The sequence below is a fragment of the Oryctolagus cuniculus genome, chromosome 11, assembly GCF_964237555.1.
Source record: "Oryctolagus cuniculus chromosome 11, mOryCun1.1, whole genome shotgun sequence".
Classification (NCBI taxonomy): Eukaryota; Metazoa; Chordata; class Mammalia; order Lagomorpha; family Leporidae; genus Oryctolagus; species Oryctolagus cuniculus.
In genome coordinates this window covers 62123317-62143284 of record NC_091442.1, presented here as the reverse complement: position 1 = coordinate 62143284, position 19968 = coordinate 62123317, and the positions used below count along the sequence as shown (strand labels likewise).

General features: G+C 38.4%; 1 protein-coding gene and 1 long non-coding RNA gene across 28 annotated transcripts in view; one reads left to right on the top strand and one right to left on the bottom strand.

Annotated features, from left to right (window-relative positions):
• The window catches only part of LOC103352257 (uncharacterized), a 59298-nt gene extending 39927 nt beyond the window's left edge, over positions 1-19371 (top strand). For 7 of the 9 annotated variants that reach the window (XR_007914221.2, XR_011380123.1, XR_011380125.1 and 4 more), the window contains 2 exons: positions 1286-1387; positions 2614-19371. This is a non-coding gene — a long non-coding RNA (uncharacterized lncRNA). The remainder of the gene's footprint in view (positions 1-1285; positions 1388-2613) is intronic. The other 2 variants (XR_011380122.1, XR_011380124.1) reach the window with 2 other exon arrangements.
• The window catches only part of SLC16A7 (solute carrier family 16 member 7), a 212630-nt gene that overhangs the window by 149860 nt on the left and 42802 nt on the right, over positions 1-19968 (bottom strand). For 13 of the 19 annotated variants that reach the window (XM_008274239.4, XM_008274240.4, XM_070052542.1 and 10 more), the window contains one exon: positions 6498-6597. The exons of the other annotated variants lie outside the window; for them this stretch is intronic. The gene's annotated coding sequence lies outside the window, so the exon portion shown is untranslated. The remainder of the gene's footprint in view (positions 1-6497; positions 6598-19968) is intronic. 19 annotated transcript variants of the gene reach the window in all.

Here is a 19968-nt window from a genome sequence, read left to right as displayed (position 1 = left end):
TTGGCTTTCTACCACCATTTGTAAAATAAAAAGCCAGTATTTATATCCTGGTTTTAAAAATACTACAAAGGTATTATTGACCAACAAGATATTAGTAAGTGGAGTTTAAGACAACATTCAATCTACTGGCTCAGCCACAGAATACAGAATATAACATTCTCCGCTACATCAAAACAATCTTAAGTAAAACTTAGTGAGGGGCCAGCATTGTGGTAGAGAGAATATACCCTCCCCATCCAGCACCCTACTAATGTGCCTGGAAAAGCAGATGAAGATGATCCAAGTGTTTGGACTCCTACCACCCCCTTGGAAGACCCAGATGAAATCTCAGATGAAATGAGCTAGCCCCAGCCATGGTGGCCTTTTGGGGAGAGAACCAGCAAATGGAAGATCTCTCACTTTGTCTCTCTCAAGTTTAAAAGTTTCACATGAAAACATCAGGGAATAACAACAGGAAAAGTTATATGGCAAAGACAGTTTCCAGGAGTCAATTAGTAGGGGCTAGCGCTGTGGCACAGTGGGTTAACCCTCTGGCCTGAAGCGCCAGCATCCCATATGGGCGCATGCTCGAGTCCTGGCTGCTCCACTTCCAATCCAGCTCTCTGCTATAGCCTGGGAAAGCAGCAGAAGATGGCACAAGTCCTTGGGCCCCTGCACCCATGTGGGAGACCTGGAAGAAGCTCCTGGCTCCTGGCTTCGAATCGGCTCAGCTCCGGCTATTGCGGCCAATTGGGGAGTGAGCCATTGGATGGAAGACCTCTCTCTCCTCTTCTCTCTGTGTAACTCTGACTTTAAAATAAATAAATAGATCTAAAAAAAAAAAAAAAAAAATGGCCGGCGCCGCGGCTCAGTAGGCTGGCTAATCCTCTGCCTTGCGGCACCGGCACACCAGGTTCTAGTCCTGGTGGGGATGCCGGATTCTGTCCCAGTTGCCCCTCTTCCAGGCCAGCTCTCTGCTGTGGCCAGGGAGTGCAGTGGAGGATGGCCCAAGTACTTGGGCCCTGCACCCCATGGGAGACCAGGAGAAGCACCTGGCTCCTGCCATCGGATCAGCGCAGTGCACCGGCCGCGGCAGCCATTGGAGGGTGAACCAACGGCAAAGGAAGACCTTTCTCTCTTTCTCTCTCTCTCACTGTCGACTCTGCCTGTCAAAAAAAAAAAAAATCAAAAAAAAAAAAAAAAGGAAAAATAACTGCCCTAGAATTAGATAAAGTCCAATGACTTCAATGCTTTTACTCCTGTCTGTTGTCTCTGTGTGGAAGTGACTTTCTTGGTGTCCTCCTAGGTAGCAGAAAGAGGACATGGAACAGGGTTGGGGTACATCCAGCCCACTGGCGATATAAGACCCATGAAATCATTTGGTATGGTCTTACCAAGGCAGCAACAGGTAAGACTCCAAATTCAATAAATCTATGTAGCAGGCTAGTTTTTAACTTCATAATGTTGTATGGCCCACGAATGATGTTATAGATATCCAAATGGTCCTTGGCAGAAAAAAAGATCTCTACCCTCCTTGACTGGCCCAGTGACATTCCTAGCTTCCTCTCTGGGCTTCATTCCTCTGGGAAATCAGCTATTTCCTACTAGGGTGTAGCATTAACTCCTTGCTGCCTTTCTTCAATCTATTCTTTAAAAATTACTTAAAAGAAAATGGCACTTGATTGACGTTAGAAGACTTCTTTTTCTGCTTCTTACATTGAAATCACCTAACTCTGAGTCTCCAGCTTCTCACCTACATTCTGGCTACACATTCCGTTACACAAACACTTCCTTTAAAAGAATACTTGAGTCATTTCACATCTGATCTGGATTCAGAAGGAAAATCTGTGCAAGCTTGATGCAGCCATGTCCACACTCGGTCTTTCTCTGGGTATGCTGTCTTACAGAGGAGAGGAGACACATTCTGGTTTGATCTACACAGTGTGATAATTTTACCAGGGCACACTGTATTACTATAAAGGGAAAGCCATAGTTTGAAAAATAAGTTCAAATGAAAAATTCCATTTCACCATAGAGTCAAGTCACGTCTCTAGTGAAGCCTGATGAAGATTAAACAACAGTCAGGGGTTAGCTGTATCTATGTTTCCTTCTGTTTAATTAATTAGTTTAGTGAGTAATTAGGATACCAAAGCCATTATGTTATGAGTAGTAGGAATGCCTGGATAAATAAAACAGTTTCTCTTTTTCTCAAATAGTTTCTCTCCCAAGGTTTGATTGGTTCATTAGTTGCTAACAAGCCAGAATTATGAAAGCCATATAGAGGTATAAAGTGTTATTAGAGTTCTCATGTACTGTAGAACTTCATGTGACTTAATTCATTGCCATCAGAATTAACCTATACTACAGCTAAGTGCCCAAATCATACAACTACCTGCTCCAGACATGTGCTGCTACACCATAAAGCTGTTAAGCAATGCTAGGATTTGATTTCCAGTTCACTATTACAGACAAGCTCCTCTGAATTTAGAATCATTATAGTCAGTATTATCCAGGTTTTCCATGGAAACATTAGCAAACATGACTGACTGACTCACAACAGGAACTCTCAATTCATGATTTCTGGGCCAGGCTCTGAATGGAGAAGACTAAAAATTTAACTTAATTTTTTCCTAGTTTTGCCAAAGTGTGGCAAATCCAGCCTGGAAGAAGATTCCTAATTATTGGCCTATTAGCATCACTGTCAACCCACATAATTCACAGTCTACGCAGAAAGAAATGAGGACACAGTGAGTGCGTTAGAGGAAATTTAAATGCAGAGAATACAACTGAGCCTGTTCAGCTTCCATCCCTACCAATGTCTTCACACTGTTTCAAGGGAGAGAAGCACACAGAGGAGACATGGCAAGGTATTTGATAGGTAATTTAGTGGGCAACTTCCTCTAAATCACTGCAGTGATGTTTCTGGTTGTTGTTGCTATAGTTCAAATGGTTCCTGTTTTTTTCTATCCTGTAATCTATTGAATTAAAGTCAAAGCAGAAGCAAGAATGAGTGATATCCTGTGTAGGTTCAGTGTTCTAAAAGTTCTCCATGGTCACCCAAAGATCTACATGTGGGGAGCAATCCGGACTAGACTAAGTTACTCGAATTAGGACTTATTCTATGCATCTGCTCTCCCACAATATGGCGCTGGGAGAGAAGTAAACAGCTTCCGCACAGCTGCCTCCAGTTCAACTAATAAACTGTAGGACTTGCTCCTGATTGGAGGAGAGCAGCGTACTCGGCGTGTGGGCAGCCGAGTTGGGATTGGCGGAGGAGGACTATGAAGGAGGAGAGAGACGGCATGCATGGGGAACATCTATGGGGAACATCTAAGGGAACCCGTGCAGCCCCCAGAGAGCCGGCCGGCGGTGTGCCGCTCCCCTGCGGAAGTGGGGAATGTGGCCAGGGGGAACTGCCCTTCCACGGAGGTGGAAGGGATAGTAGCCAACCCGGGAAGAACCAGCAGCAAACCCGGGGAGGGCCGAGCAGACGAAAGAACAGCGCAGGGTTCAGTGTTGCTCCTCCACGAAGAGGGGGAGCGACATCTACATACATGTATTCCCAGATAGATAAGTCCTTTGGGGAAAGCCCTCTGAATTTTGTGATTTTTTTAACTGTTTCCAGGCCAATTAGATGCCTATTAGTAAACTGTGTGAGAAGTAGGGTCATAAAATAAAAATAGAAGGAAGTGACAGAAGGGCACCACAAAGATGCCAGATATAATTTAAGGAAAAACAGAAATCTCACTTAACTAAAAGCACACAGGGTGATTTTCAGTGTTTGTTTCTTAAACACCCAATAAGGCCTGTGATTCAGTAGTTAAGAGGCCAATTTAAAGAAGTGGAATTCCTTGTATTTCAGGTATCTTTATAAAGACTGTGTTTTGTTTTGCTTGCCCTCCTCCTATAGAAAACCTAGGGAGCCAAAAGACAGGCACAGACAAGTTGTTCCCTAAGAGCAGTGCACAATTTAAAGCTGGATATGAAATCTTGGCATACTGCTATTTGCCTTTTTGTGTAGGTAGCTAGAATGAGTAAGTAGATCTTCCATGCCCAATTCTACTAGAAGAATCTATGCTAGGGGCCTGTACCATGGCTCACTTGGTTAACCCTCCGCCTGTGGCGCTGGCATCCCATATGGGTGCCCGGTTCTAGTCCTGGTTGCTCCTCTTCCAGTCCAGCTCTCTGCTGTGGCCCAGGAAGGCAGTGGAGGATGGCCCAAGTGCTTGTGCGCCTGCACCTGCACCTGCATGGGAGACCAGAAGGAAGCAGCTGGCTCCCGGCTTCAGATCGGCACAGCGCTGGCCGTAGCGGCCATTTGGGGGATGAACCAAAGGAAGGAAGATCTTTCTTTCTCTCTCTCTCTCTCTCTCTCTCTCTAACTCTGTCAAATAATAAAAAAAAAAATTTAAAAAAAAGAAGAATCTATGCTGTTTCAGTGACCCTTGGTTCTCCTCCACTTTGCTGGGAAAGCCTTGAATAGGCATCATTTATCTATTGATACTGGGAGATGTGCAAGACATGTTGGCTGAATTGAGTATGTATTGTGCCTTCAAACATGGCTACTGTGGTGAAGGTCTAAAATGTTGACCAAATAAGTGTTTCTACCAGGCCTAAAGAAAAAGCCCCATAGTAAGACCAGAGAACATGGCATCAAGAAGTAGCAATTTTTATTTGTCTATTTAAGAGACACCTCTCTTAACAAAATGTCTTTTTGGGTGGGCATTTGGCAGAGCAATTAATATGCAGCTTGGGATATCCACGCCCCAAACTGGAGTGTTCGTTTCAGTCTTAGCTCCACTACCTATTTTAGCTTCCTGCTAATGTGCACCCTGGGAGGCAATAAGTAATGGTCAAGTGGATGGTCAAGTAGAAGATTCTCTCCCCAGCCAATCTTTCAAATAAACAATAATTTTTAAAAATCTTTAAAAACTCAATATTCAAACTAGGGTTTTCTCACTTTCAAAATATTTTTTATCTAGGATTTCTTTTTACAGTGTGCTGCACACTTTTCCTAGTACCAGAAAGTTTGCATGCTTAAACAGTAACATTAAAACACTGAGATTCACAATGTAAGAAAGCTAAAATAGGCCAGCACCGCGGCTCAATAGGCTAATCCTCCGCCTTGCAGCACCGGCACCCTGGGTTCTAGTCCCAGTCGGGGCGCCGGATTCTGTCCCGGTTGCCATTTGGGTGGTGAACCAACGGAAACGGAAGGAAGACCTTTCTCTCTGTCTCTCTCTCACTGTCTAACTCTGCCTGTCAAAACAAAACAAAACAAAACAAAACAAAACAAAACAAAAAAAGCAAAACAAACAAACAAAAAAAAACAGGAGTCACTGTGCACTTACTCCTCATTTAGGATCTCTCTCCTTAATGTGTTGTACTATAAGAATTAACAGTAAAACTATTCTTCAAACAGTACTTTATACTTTGTGTGTCTGTGGGGTACCAACTGTTGAAATCTTGACTCAGTATAGAGTTGATCTTCTGTACATCAAGATAATTGAAAATGAATCTTAATGAAGAATGGGATGGGAGAGGGAGTAGGAGATTGGATGGTTGCAGGTGAGAGGGTGGTTATAGGGGGAAAAACCCTATAATCCAAAAGTCGTACTTTTGAAATTTATATTTATTAAATAAAAGTTTAAAAAAGAAAAGAAAATACCTCTGTATCAGAAGCATTAACCCTCAAAGTTTTAGACACTATCCTATTTGTAACTGAAAAAACAGAGTAAGTCTAGAAAATATAGTACTTAAGGAAGAAATAATACTAATAGCTAACATCCTCATAACATGCCAAATTCTGTGATGTATACACAATGTGAATCAACACAGTTAACCCTCAAAACAGCACTAGAATGTGGATACTTTTTGTTGTCTTCATTTTACACATGAGAAAAAAGTGATGCTTGGACAGATTTTAATTAGTAAGCATCAGAGTCTATAGTCCAAGCTCTTAATAATGAAGAGGCAGGAACAAACTGGTTCCCTTAGTAAACCATGCATTCAGTAAAAGGCATTTGATATATTGCAACTTATCTCAACAATCATTCTTTTAGTACGGAATAAAAATGCAATCAAAGGAACAAATTAAAAATGCATCACACAGACAGCCAGTGCTGTGGCATAGTGGGTAATGCCACTGCCTGCACTGCCAGCATCCCATATGGCACCAGTTTGAGTCCCAGATACTCCACTTCCAATCGAGCTCTCTGCTATGGCCTGGGAAAGCAGTAGAAGAGGCCCAAGTCCTTGGGGCCTTGAACCCGCGTAGGACACCCAGAAGAAGCTCCTGGCTTTGGATCAGCTCAGCTCCATCTGTTGTGGCCATTTGGGGAGTGAACCAGAGGATGGAAGACCTCTCTCTCTCTGCCTCTGCCTCTCTGTAACTGTCTTTCAAATGAATAAATACTTTTTAAAAATGCATTCACATTAAGATCCTCTACCTCCATAAGCAGCATGACATAAAATAACTAGATGAACTAAAAAAGCTCTCCACGCCAGGGGGTACTCACAAGGAAGCTCTCTTGGCACAAAGAATCCTAAAGTCCTTTGGTTTCCAAGATCCCCTGGTCTAAGGCTTCAAAGGAAAGCATTGTCCCTTAAAAGTGACTCCTAGAAGGAAAGAACAGAGTATCCACTTAAATATTGAGATGCATGATTTAAAAATGAAAAAGGTATCCAACTTTATCACATTAGCTGAAACTGATTTTCCCTCCTTCAAACTCTAAGGTTTTACTTAAAGCCTCCTCTACATTTGGATAGAGTATTTGTTAAATTAGTTGACACCATCAACAATTCCATGCTGTAACAATGGTATCTGCCTTTATTTGTCCCCGCCTTTTCCTTTTTCCTTTTTTTTTTCTGTCTTAAGTCAAATTTCCCCAAACACAGAGGAGTTTCTACAAAACATTAAAGAGATTCATTCAATCTAGAGTCACTGGGTTTTATAGCAATAACTTGTTATTAACTTCTGTGTGATGTTTCCTCCACTTTCAGCAAGATAATTTATGTGTGAACACACTTGAAATTTTTAAATACATTAAAACTATATTTACATTAAATGTATTGTACTTTATTTGTTGGAAAGGCAGAGTTACGGAGAGAGAGTGAGCAACAGAGATATTGAGAGGTCTTCCATCTGCTGATTCACTCCCCAAATGGCTTAACAGCCAGGGCATGTGGATGAGATGGTAGGGAACCAAGCACTTAGACCATCTTTTGCTGTTTTGCCAGGCACATTACCAGGGAGCTGGATCAGATGCGAAGTAGCTGGGACTTGAACCAGCGGTCATACGGGATGCTAGTGTCACAGACAGTGGCTTAACCCATTGCACCACAACACCAGCTCCTACATTGAATTTATTAATTAAATTTGAAGTAATATTTCATTAACATGTCTAAAAATTAATGAGAAACACTATGAAAAGATCATCAAAATTGGACCACCATTTCTTGCATGTACTTTGATTATATGGGCCTTGTCATAAATTTTTGATTTTTCTATCCAATTCCTTTCTATGAAAAAGAAAAATATGCATATGGTTGTATCTACCCCAAAATTATGATCATTAGTTAAGGCAGATAACATCTTTAAGATACCTACTACAGTATTCAGCAACAAAAATTACTATTAATAATAATTATTATTTATAGTTGCTACTTAGGACAGTGAACAAATATTAGTTCATATAGTTAAAACATACTGCATTCCTGCTAATTCACCATCTGAAAAATAAGAGAATTATTAAAGTACACAGTCATAATTATTTTATTATAAAACCAATATAACCAACCTTCAGATATAATAAAAAATCAGATTATTTTGTAGTAGCTCAGTGCTACACAAATACATTTCACATAAGCAAGGACAAAGAGGAGAGAATAGAGGTAATACGAGGTCATTTAGATAGTGTTTGGAATGTTACCTCATTTGACAAGAGAACATTGTAGTCTAAAATGGAAGGAATTTTAGACTGACAATCTGTTTACTGTGTAAGTTCCAAGACTAAAATAAGCAAGGTATTTACATACAATTTTCTCCATTTAGTATAAATAAAAAAAATATCAATTCTCTCTGCAAATAAGCTTCTTATACTGGTAATTAACTTGATTTGAATTTAGAATCAATATTAAGATATTTCACAAAATTAATGGTATTATTCCACAATAAGTGAGATGTGTACTGTAAACATTTTTAAAGACAAAACATCTTATTATAACTAACTTTCTTGCTTCAGTGACTCATACTGAAATGTAGAATACTGAATTTATTTTAAAGATGTCATAACATATTAGTTCTATTTGCTACAACCCACTTTTTTCTGTGTAATTATATTCCTTAAAAGCAACAATTCCCATCTTTTGATATACATATGAAATAAAATTACATTACTAATACTTGGGAATGATGTGATAGGAAGTTCCCTTTTTATTTTCTTTTTTCTGTCAACAACTTATTCTAATGATGTGAGTTTAAAAATTCCATTTCCCCTACAACATTAAAACAACAAAGTTAATTTTAATTTCTGAGGTTTTATCAAGAAAAAAAATAGGACAGAGACATTTTCTCATATGCTTTAAGGTATGTCTATCAAAAAAAAAAAACCAGAAAACACACCTTAAAACATAGGTGTTTTGGGATGATGAGTATAAAAAAAGCAGTAATTTGTTATATGATATCTGTCAAATAAAATATTTTTTTAAAATTTTATTTCTTATATAAGTTTCATGTATTTCATTTATACAGATCTAGGAACATAGTGATACTTCCCACCCTACCCTCCTTCTGGCCCACGCTCCAACCCTTCTTACTCCTCCCTCTCCCATTCCCATTCTTAATTTTACAAAGATCTGTTTTCAGTTTATGTAGTGATAAATTTAACCCTACACTAAGTAAAAAAGAGTTCAACAAATAGTATGGAGGGAAAAAAAAAAAACACTACTCTTTAACAGAAAAGACAGAGGCTGTAAACAATCATCAAATCTAAAATGTCCATTTCACACCAATACATTACATTTTAGGTACTTTATTAGTTATCTCGTTCAGAGAAAACATATGGTATCTGTCTTTTTGGGATTGTCTTATTTCACTAAGTATAATGGTTTCCAGCTGCATTAATTTTGTTGCAAAAGACAGGATTTCAGGCTTTTTTTACAGCTCAGTAGTACTCATAGTGTATATATATATCATACTTTCTTTATTTCTTTTTAAAAAGAGGTAGTTAACATGAAATAAAGTGTTTTCTATTTGTTTTAGCATACCTTTTGACCTTGCAAGTTACTTTCACCTAGTGCCAATGTTAGTATATCTGACCTTCACAAATACATGTCTAAATAGCAGTTAAGTTATAGAAAGACATTTATTTTAAAAAGTGTTTTGTAATCACCTCAATATAAAACTAATAGTAAAAGCATAGGCTGTACAATACTGTTCTAGGAACGTTATTAACTAGAAAAGATACAGCATTTGCTGGTTCACTCCTCAAATAGCCACAATAGCAGGAGCTGGTCCTGGTCGAATCTAGTAGCTTGGAATGCCATCCAGGCAGGTGGACAGGGGCCCAATTACATGGACCATTTTCTGTTGCCTTCCCAGGCACATTTGCAGAGAGCTGGATCAGAAGCAGAGCAGCTGTGTCTGGAATCGTGATTCTGATATGGGATTCCAGCACTGCAGGCTGCGGCTTAAACCACTGTACCACAATGCAGGCCCTAAAATATTATACTTTTAATTCTGTAATTTCAGAGGCCATTATTTAGGTGATTTAAGTGGCAATATGTTTTAAAGACATCTGGCAGCTCTTTCCATACTGATATTTAGATACCCTGTGGTGTCACAAAGTTCTATGCCTAGTGTGTCTCATAATTAATTGACTTAAGAATGTTAGTTATAACCAAGCTGCATTACCTAAGGTGCATGATCTTTTCTAACTCATGAACAAACTTTAATGAAGACATGAATAAAATATATTTTTACAAAGGTGTTTATTAAAAAAGCTAAGAATGTATGATGTCATGGGGAAATACATTATTCATGTTTACACATGGTTGATTATTATCTACAGAATGATAAAAATAAAAAATTGCATAAACTGACAGAGGTAATTTTATTAGTATTTAACAAAACAGACAAGAGTCTGCCAAAAACAATGGACTATTTCAGAAACCATATTAAATTTAAAAGGAGTATTTAACATTATGTAAGTCAAGTTTCAGAAGTAATAGATGGATCTATAGCTCAGGAAAGAGACCGTTTCCCCTTTAACTCAGCAGCATCTTCCAATCATATTAGTAAATTCTCAGTGTTCAACAAGGCTTCAGGAAAATGGTTCCCTAAATAAAATACTCATTAATGTTTCAATCACGATTCTGTACTCTGAATGACATTAGTTAACATTAATAGTAAAGTCAAAGTAACTGAAAACCCAGCTCTTATCTTCTTTTAAATTTCCTTCTCCTTTCCTTTCCACACAAGCCCAGAAAACATGTTTGTTTTGGAAGCAACTGGCAAGCACTTTGAAAGGAGACTTAAAGTGAGTGATTAATGATACAGGCAAAAATGCAAGACTACATCAGCTGATGAGTGGCTGACTAAACCAAGGTTGAAAAATATGAGGGCATTAAGGCAAAGCTGAAAAGGAACATGCCTTTCACAGTTAAATAATAGCATGAGACACCACGTCATCCTGTCAGATATCCAGAAACAGACCTAAGTTTGCAGTTTACACAGCATCAAAGGTGATCTTTGAAAGTCACAGGATATCTAGAAAGCTTGTGGCATAAAACCACAGAACCTATTTACAGCTACAGAATGCGGTCATTTTCATGGCTTACTTCAAGAAATTCTATTGTATTCCCAATAATCAGAAATATAAACTCATAGCTCTAAACAAGCGTAATACAATTACATGGGAGGAACCTCAGGAAATGACTTAATACTATTTCAAAATGGAAATAGAGAAAACACTAGAACAAAAAAGTTTGATCTCAGAACTTCAGCAAAAATACTGAACTAATCTCGTTCACTCATCCTATAGAGCTGTCAATGGCCTGTTTTTCTTCTAATTGAGAAAGTCAAAGATGAAACAAATCAACGAATATTGAAGACAAGTATAATTGGTTTAATGTTGTAGTTGAAATTTAACCGTGAAAAAGAATAAATCCAAAACATACTCAAATGCAGAGTTTGATGAACACTTCTTTTGAAATGCATAGGTGAGGGGGATTCCACAGGAAGACAGGTGAAGACAGCAACACAGACAGGACCCTCCATTAGCCACCGTATCCTCTATACAAAATATGCATTCATATGTTATTGTATGAAGTAAACTGTACTTTAGAGTCTTGAGCATTATTACTTTTACATATGATTAAGATAGACAAATGTAACGAGGTGCCCTAAAGGACAGGCCTCAAAGAACAACTACTAGAGGAAGTGTAATTGACCCAGGGACATGGTTGCCACACCCTGAAAGTCACTGCTGGATTTGCATGGAGCCCACATCTGCCAACCCACTGAGCAGAGCAGAGGCATAGGTTTTCTCCAGGAGACGCCTAGATGGTTTTGCCTGGCAAATTTTATTTCTTCAATGCTACCCTTTGGGGAATTTTTTTGTGAATGTTACTATTGAACTGTCAAAGCCTAAGTTGCTGCATAAATATGAAAAACATAACACTTAATTTTAAGAAACTTTAAATTTTCTAATGTAATTCCAAAATGCTGAACTACAGAATGTGGGTGAGAACTACAGACAGATGGATTTTTGTTCAATATCAATATAACCTGAAAGTTATACAAGTAAATGGGCTGCTCCAATTCTGTCAATTACTCTTTGGAAATACTAACAACTCCCTTTATGGAGGAGGAAACAGCACTAGGCTTGCAACAGCCGACTCTCAGGCTTACACAGCTTTAAAGACAGGAGTCAATACTCCAATTTTAATCATACTAAGCATTTCCACAACAGTGAGAACAAATATCTTTGCTGAAAAGACACCAATTGCATGCACCAGCCATGGATGGGTGGTTGGACTCTGCAATATATAAAAACACTTTGAGGGCTAAACTTTGATGAATTTTGTGCTAAAATTCACTTGATAATATATCTTATTTATTTTACATGAGGCACACTTTCTCATATGCTGCAGAGCAAGCCAATCTATAGACCCAATTCATATTTTTTAACTTACATTGCCATTGTCAAATGCTCAAATAAGACAATCTTGTTTTAAAATGTGACAATGGAAATTAATAGCAAATAGTAATCTATCCGAATAACAAAACTATGGTATATAAATCTTAATAAATATCAAATTGGTATAGTGTAACACTGAAAAAAGTGTTATCTTGGAAAATTAGTCTATGAAATATGTACCTCTATCAAGTTTAAAACTGTTTTAAGTACAAGACTATCCAGCAAGGCCACAAAACTCGAATAAATACTGGTAGCTTCATCCAATCCTTACACTGAACTGAACAACAAGGTGTCTATACCAGCCTGGGCATCCACTGACCTTTAGACATTGTCATCCTCACCATTTAGTTCAAACAATAATGTAGTAGAAATCTGGTCATGGCAGTATTTGGAACTGAAATAGTGAAACACCTTTAAGCCAAAGCTCTATTTATGTATCTGCAGTCATTAAATTCTACTGACGCCCCTCACTGGCACTCACAGCCCCAGTTTTCCCTAATCACTAACACTCTCGCTGAATCCCTTACTCACACAGCCCTGCACTGCTTCTTATGTGGTCCATACTCTCCAGTCTGATGTCTTTCTCAACCTTTCCCTTTTTCTGTTTATATACAATCTTCCTTATTTCTAACTAAGACACTGTCTACTCCACATTCTTTTCTCCTTCAAAACCTGATGGACATAGCTGTTTTTGTTATACATTTAGGTGTCCAGGGCAGAGGCTAAGCCTAAATTCTACTTCTACTCTGTGGCTTTTGTGTCATCACTTTTTTACCTTCAAACAAAGGGCTCTCTTCATTTAGGTTCATTTCACCAAGCTATATCTCCCTGAACACTGGGATTTAGCAGCATCAGGTAACTCCTTCAAAACCCATTTATCCTATTCTAAAAATTCCACCATGGTCATTATTATTAAACAATGCCCATGAACGGCCATCAGTAGCATAGCCTAGGACTGATGACCTCTACTTCTACTCTCATTTCAGTAATCCACCTGTAATCTAGACCTCATGGCAGCTTTGAAGGCCTCCAAAGGGGAGTGCTAACGATCCTCTCCAAGGAGTTTTACACTTTTCTCTGAACTGACATACGTCATTGTTGAGATTACCCCCAAAGTCACCTTTTAAAAACTGAAATACAGATGCAGCACTTGGTAAACTTTCAAAACCTGTTCAGGGCCGGCTCACTAGGCTAATCCTCCACCTGCGGCTCCGGCACACTGGGTTCTAGTCCCGGTCAGGGCACCGGATTCTGTCCCGGTTGCCCCTCTTCCAGGCCAGCTCTCTGCTGTGGCCAGGGAGTGCAGTGGAGGATGGCCCAAGTGCTTGGGCCCTGCACCCCATAGGAGGCCAGGATAAGAACCTGGCTCCTGCCTTCAGATCAGCGTGGTGCGCCGGCCATGGCAGCCATTGGAGGGTGAACCAACTGCAAAAGGAAGACCTTCCTCTCTGTCTCTCTTTCACTGTCCACTCTGCCTGTCAAAAAAATAAAATAAAAAAAACCTGTTCAGGTGTAATGTCATAATTTTCATCAAGAATATCAAGCAAGTAACCAAAATTTCCTCTGTGCAACGAAAAGGCTATAGGAAGACCGATGCTTTCCAGCTGTTCAGCTTGATTACAACAGAGTAGTCGCACTTATCTAAAGCTATTTTCAGCATCCTCTTGGGTTACCGTAAGCTACATTGTAAATCTAATTACAATTACCCACAGAGAAGGAAGGACATAAGAACCCTGCTCTGTAATCCACTTAACAAAAGGCACCAACAGTTTCCTTCTTAGCATTTTTCAAAATTATTATTTTATAGTTACTTGTATTTCTAATTCTTGTGTCTTCCACTATCAATTCTACCAGGACATGTGGTAGAATATGGATATGTGTTGTATATGCAGTTCCTAGCACAATGCCTAGAGGATCAACAAATGTTTGATGAATAAATGAATGAATGAATCAATGGCCAAGGCAATAACTTCTATACATTTATGTTTGTCGCTTTAAACTTGTGCAGAAAATTTAAATGTGTCATGCAGCTCTGTGTCACTGTACACCATAAAATAATGGAATGGGTTTAATTTCAGATCTGGTATTAAATAGTTCTGAAATCAAAGACAAGTGTATTGGGGCTGGCATTGTAGTACAGAGGGTTAAGTTGCCACTTAGCGACACCAGCATCCCATATGTGTGCTAGTTTGAGTCCCAGCTGCACCACTTCCGATCCAGCTCCCTGTTTATGTGCCTGGGGAAGCAGTGGATGATGGCCCAAATGCTTGGACCCTGCCACTCCTGTGGGAGACCTGGATGGGAGTCTCAGGCTCCTGACTTCAGCGGGGCCCCGCCCTGGCATTTGCGCCCTTCTGGGGAGTGAACCAGCAGACAGAAGATCTCTTTCGCTTTCTCTCTCAGCATAACTCTGCCTTTGAAGTACATAAATAATTTTTTAAAAAACAAAAACAAATACAAATGTATTAAACTTTCAACCCTCTGTTTTTCCACATCTGTAAAATGTTAATAAAATGGTAATAATTGTACTGGAATAAGCATTAAAGATACGCATATAAAATATACAGCAAAGTCCAAGCAGGGAGCAAAGCCTAAATAAGATTGGTAATATCATTTATTAATATTTTACATAACTTTTAAATGAGTTATATTAAGCTATATTATCCGAGGGCTTTTAAAAATTGACAACATACATTTACTTTCTAAATTATAACCTTCTAAAATGTATTAAAGTGAATTTTCCAAAATGCTGTATGCTATTTTTCTAATTACTCTAAGACTTTTCAACAAGTTACCTTTTAATTAAATTTTACCACTCCTCCAAATTCCTCACAACTGTATGGAATCCATCTCTACTGATGCCATTTTAAAACTCTTGTTCAATACTCAGTTAACAAAGCTCAGGTTCATCATTAAAATATGTAGGAGAGAGTTTAATTTACATTGTATTTAAATGATAATGAATTAACATAATAATTATAAAATCTGTACATGTAAACATTTTTTCCTCTTATAACTGTGTGAAGTCTATTAGGAAACAAGTGCATTGTTAGATGATAGTGTTTAAGAGCACATGGATGCAGTCCTTTTTTTTTTTTAGATTTATTTTATTTATTTGAGAGGCAGAGTTACACAGTGAGAGGGAGAGACACAGAGAGCATCTGCTGGTTCATCCTCAAATGGCCGCGATGCCCAGGGTGGGGCCAAGCCTAAGCCAGGAGCCAAGAGCTTCAGGAGTCAATTAGGAATACTTAACTGCTTTTATGTGCTATCAAGGCAAAATCTTCACTTTTTCTCAACACAATATCTCCACCAAACACAAAGTCAATAATAAATGTTTTTGAATGAATGAATGAATGAATGCTTACTATGTATAAGAGCAGACTTAGGAGAATTTAGTAGCAAATGAACATACAGTAGGGAATCCAACTATAGACAGACTAAAAGGTTTTCTTTGTATGAAGTAAATAGGAACTCTACAAATAAGTGGTAAGAGAAATTGTTCCTTTTGCCCATGTGATGCAAGAGGTGGCAGTGGGATGGACATTTACCTAGGTAAATAATCTGTTAGAGGGCACTACAAAAAGTGCTTGGAAAATGTGATTGAAAGATAAGTCCATTGTCACGCAAAATTATTTTGAAATCCTCACTTACTCATAGATGCTGTTTCATCTAGTTCTCACTACAGTGCATCCTAGCAGCTATCATACATCCAGTTTATGGAGAAATTAAAGCTTAAAGAGCTGTAGGATTATTTCAAGTAATACATATGTATGTATGTACATTTTTTTAAAAAAGGTTTCTCTATAAATGTTTTGTTCAACTGTAACCCTTTGGAGGCCTCTAAATTTGCCTACACAAGCCTTTTTTTAAATTTATTTATTTTATAGGCAGAGTTACAGACAGTGAGAGAGGGAGACAGAGAGAAAGGTCTTCCTTCTGTTGGTTCAGTCCCCAAATGGCCACCACAGATGGCACAGTGCCGATCTGAAGCCAGGAGCCAGGTGCTTCCCCATGGTCTCCCATGTGGGTGCAGGGGACCAAGCACTTGGGCCATCCTCCACTGCCCTCCTGAGCCACAGCAGAGAGCTGGACTAGAAGAGGAGCAACCGGGACTAGAACCTGGCGTCCAAGTGGGATGTCGGCACCGCAGGCGGAGGATTAACCAAGTGAGCCATGGTGCCAGCCCCACACAAGTCATATGTTTAATACATAAGTTCCTCTGAAAAAAACCTATCCTATGTGAAATTAAAAGTTCCTGGGAGAACTTTAGCAAAGTACCAAAATATCATACACACACACACACACACACACACATATATATATGGAAAGACATTAGAATATCAAACTCTTTATCAGGTTGCCAAAAAGAAAACTGGGTATTTTTTTTGTTATTAATACATGGCAGCAGTTGTTTGTGATAGGGGCTGCCAACAGCTTTCATTATATCTGTCAATCAACTGGTAAAAAAAGAATAAAACCATTGAAAAAAATCCTACACAATTGCAAACACTTGGCATGATAAATGGTTTTAGCAGTAAGTGGTGGCATGGATCCACTTCTTATTTGGGTAGACAGAATCCAAGACTATTTTAGGGAAAATACTATTTTTTTTTCTGTTAGCATCTCGATCATTTAACTTCTTATAGCAAGCAAAAATAACTAGTTGTGCTACAATTTCACTTAATTCTGATCTGATGCTAATGCCTGCCACCTTGTGAATGAAGACTCCGCAGAGTAAGAACTCAGTCCCACAAGCGTGCTGTCTGCTTCAGTTGCAGATTACAAGGGAAAGGTCCCCAGGTTATACCTATTACTACTATCCAAATGTGGGTTGAGTTTCTAGCGGAAACAACAACAAAAAACTTAATAAGTTGGTGCAATCAGGAATTATTTTCTCATAATCTATGTACCATCTGAAAAATAGTATGTCAAGTCTATGGGCTTAAAGATTAGCAACTGGATGTATACAGTATGCCTAGCACTACATGATACATATGTAAAGCTGGAATCTCTGATTATAAATTCACACAATCACAACCATAATATGTATCAAAAGTATGCACCACCTACTGTTTATCTTGCTGAATTTTCCTATCCACCTTTATAATTCTACAAGTAGCAATACCCAATAATACATTTCTAGCTTGTGTGTGTGTATATATATATATATGTATATACATATATAGTCACTGAATATGAATCATGTCATTCAAACATGCTATAAAGTAACTCAACCAAGAAAAGCCTGAAAAACTTTGTCCCATACATTTAAAAAGATGATGATTTAACCTCAATTTTCAGTGACAAAATTTTTATACTTTTTTTGCATCTTTGTTTCTCAATATTAATGCTGTGAAAAATAAGTCCATCACAGATCTTAATTTAGAATCCATAAATACTTTTGATCACTTCATTTCATGACCTCATGAAGCTGAAATTTTATTAAGCTGAAGACTGTTTAACAGTTTTAATAGAAAAATAAAAACATAAGTAGAACAAAACTTGTATTCCAACACTTCACCGTTGTGTCAAAATAAGTGCTATTTAATTGAAATTGGTGAAGTAAGTGCTTAAATAGTTAAATATGAACTGAAAACACAAATACTTCTAAGTAGGCACTGAAGGTAACTATTTGTGAGTGACACTGAGTTCTAGAATGCTGTAACTAATGTATCTAAATAGAACAGTGACACTTCCATGGAGAGGATTTTCTGCATAAAATGTGGCCTCCCTGACTCTTAACAGAGTGCTGGAAAATTCATCAGCAGGAACTCATGACTAGAATGGGAAATCCAAAGGATTCTCTCAGGGAAATAATTTTGCTGATGGACACATGTATTAAGTCAGAAACACTGCTTCTGCTACCTCTGAGCTACCCGAGAGTCTTGTCAAAATAGAATCCAAAATAGAATAGAAGTGTAGGTAGGCCTTAAGAAATTAAAACATACTTCTTGGAAACTTTTCATGGAATTTACTATTTTATACCTGCTACTTGGATTTTCAAACAGTAAAATGAGTTTCAAACTGCTTAAAAATTCATGAATTTGTCCCTAGATTATTAAGTGAAAAAATAGTGTGCAAGTAATTAATTAATAAAGGACATGTTAATATTCTCTAATGGCAGAAGTATCACTGTACTCTTGTTTATTGCGTTGCATGATTTGTAATGTGTTCTACCATAAGTTCACTTTGTATATAAAACTGTGGAATTTGTTTCAGCTGGGTTTCCAATGGAAAGAGAATTGAAGAAATAAGTCACAAAAGCAATGTTAATAAGGGGCAGAAATTCAAGCTCTGATAGTGCATTTTGTACCTGTATATAGCAGAGAACTTTCCAATTAGGGCCAACAAGTAGAAAGCTGATAACTCCAAGCTGAGATTTATAGGGAGAGGTCAGCAGCACGTAATGAGAATTTGGAGCACATACATCCAACTGTAATACCTTTCCTCTAAGTTTAGTTTCTAATGGCAAAAGCTAATGGCTCCATGACAATAATAAATAATGGTGAGAGAATATTCCAGCCTTAGGCCTTGGAAAAAGAACTCTACTACTGTTATACAATTTTCACTAACACTAGCTGATGGAGTAGTTCTAAGCGCGTCAGCTGCACTGGAACGTGAAAACCTCAGTAAGGAACAAACCACCTTTCCATGGAATTCCAGCCTTCCCTCAGTATCATTCACCTACGCGTGTTCCTGTAGAATGAACTGAAAGACAGGAGGGAATGAGTCACTGCCTGCTTGCCCATCACCCGCTATACAGCACTCAGAATGAAATTTTAAAAATTGACGAAGACTCTCTGCTTGGCCAAACTTGAATCAGCCCCCTAAACCTTCTTCTAAGCCAACTGGTACACTTCCATATAAAACCTAACTTTACCAATGCAGGGTCCCACTACATCAGGATGCTCTTCGAGCTGGATATCGGATCAGGTTCCTGATCAGGTTCCTCGTCCTCCACCACCCCTCCTGTGAGGGTCTCAACTCCCTGGTCTGCCTTCACCCAGAATCCCCTTTACCTCTGAAATTTCCTCTTGGTTATTTTCTATCCACTGACTCCCAACTTTGGCTATAAATTTCCACTTGCCCATTCTATATTCATAATTAAGTCTATTCTTTCTACCACTACTGCAAGAACTCATTATTTTGGTCCCTATCCCTATTGCAATCATCCTGAATAAAGCCTCCCTTCTGTGTGGGAGCAAACTGTTGAAATCTTTGCTTAATGTATGCTAAACTGATCTTCTGTATATAAAGAGAATCGAAAATGAATCTTGATGTGAATGGAAGGGAAGAGGGAGTGGGAAAGGGGAGGGTTGCGGGTTGGAGGGACGTTATGGGGGGGAAGCCATTGTAATCCATAAGCTGTACTTCGGAAATTTATATTCATTAAATAAAAGTTAAAAAAAAATAAAGCCTCCCTTATCATGCTTTAACAGGAATCATTGAGTGCACTTTTTTAAATAAATAATACCTGAAAACACTGGGAATTCATTGACACTTACTCTATACCTACCAGTATGGTTTCATGTTATTTGTTCATAATGTGCACTCTGTGTATAGTATTACCACTTAAGTCTATCTACAGATATCTACACTGAAAAACACAGACTCCAGAGTTGGCAGATATGCAATGAAATGATCCAACCCATGTGCCTCTGGAGAAGTTAATGAACCTGGCTAGGTCTGATGCTCAAATCTATAAAATAGGGTTAATGTTACCGAGGATTAAGTCCAAACAAAATAAAGCACATTGTCTGGCAGAAGTTGTTGTGCTATTATTAAA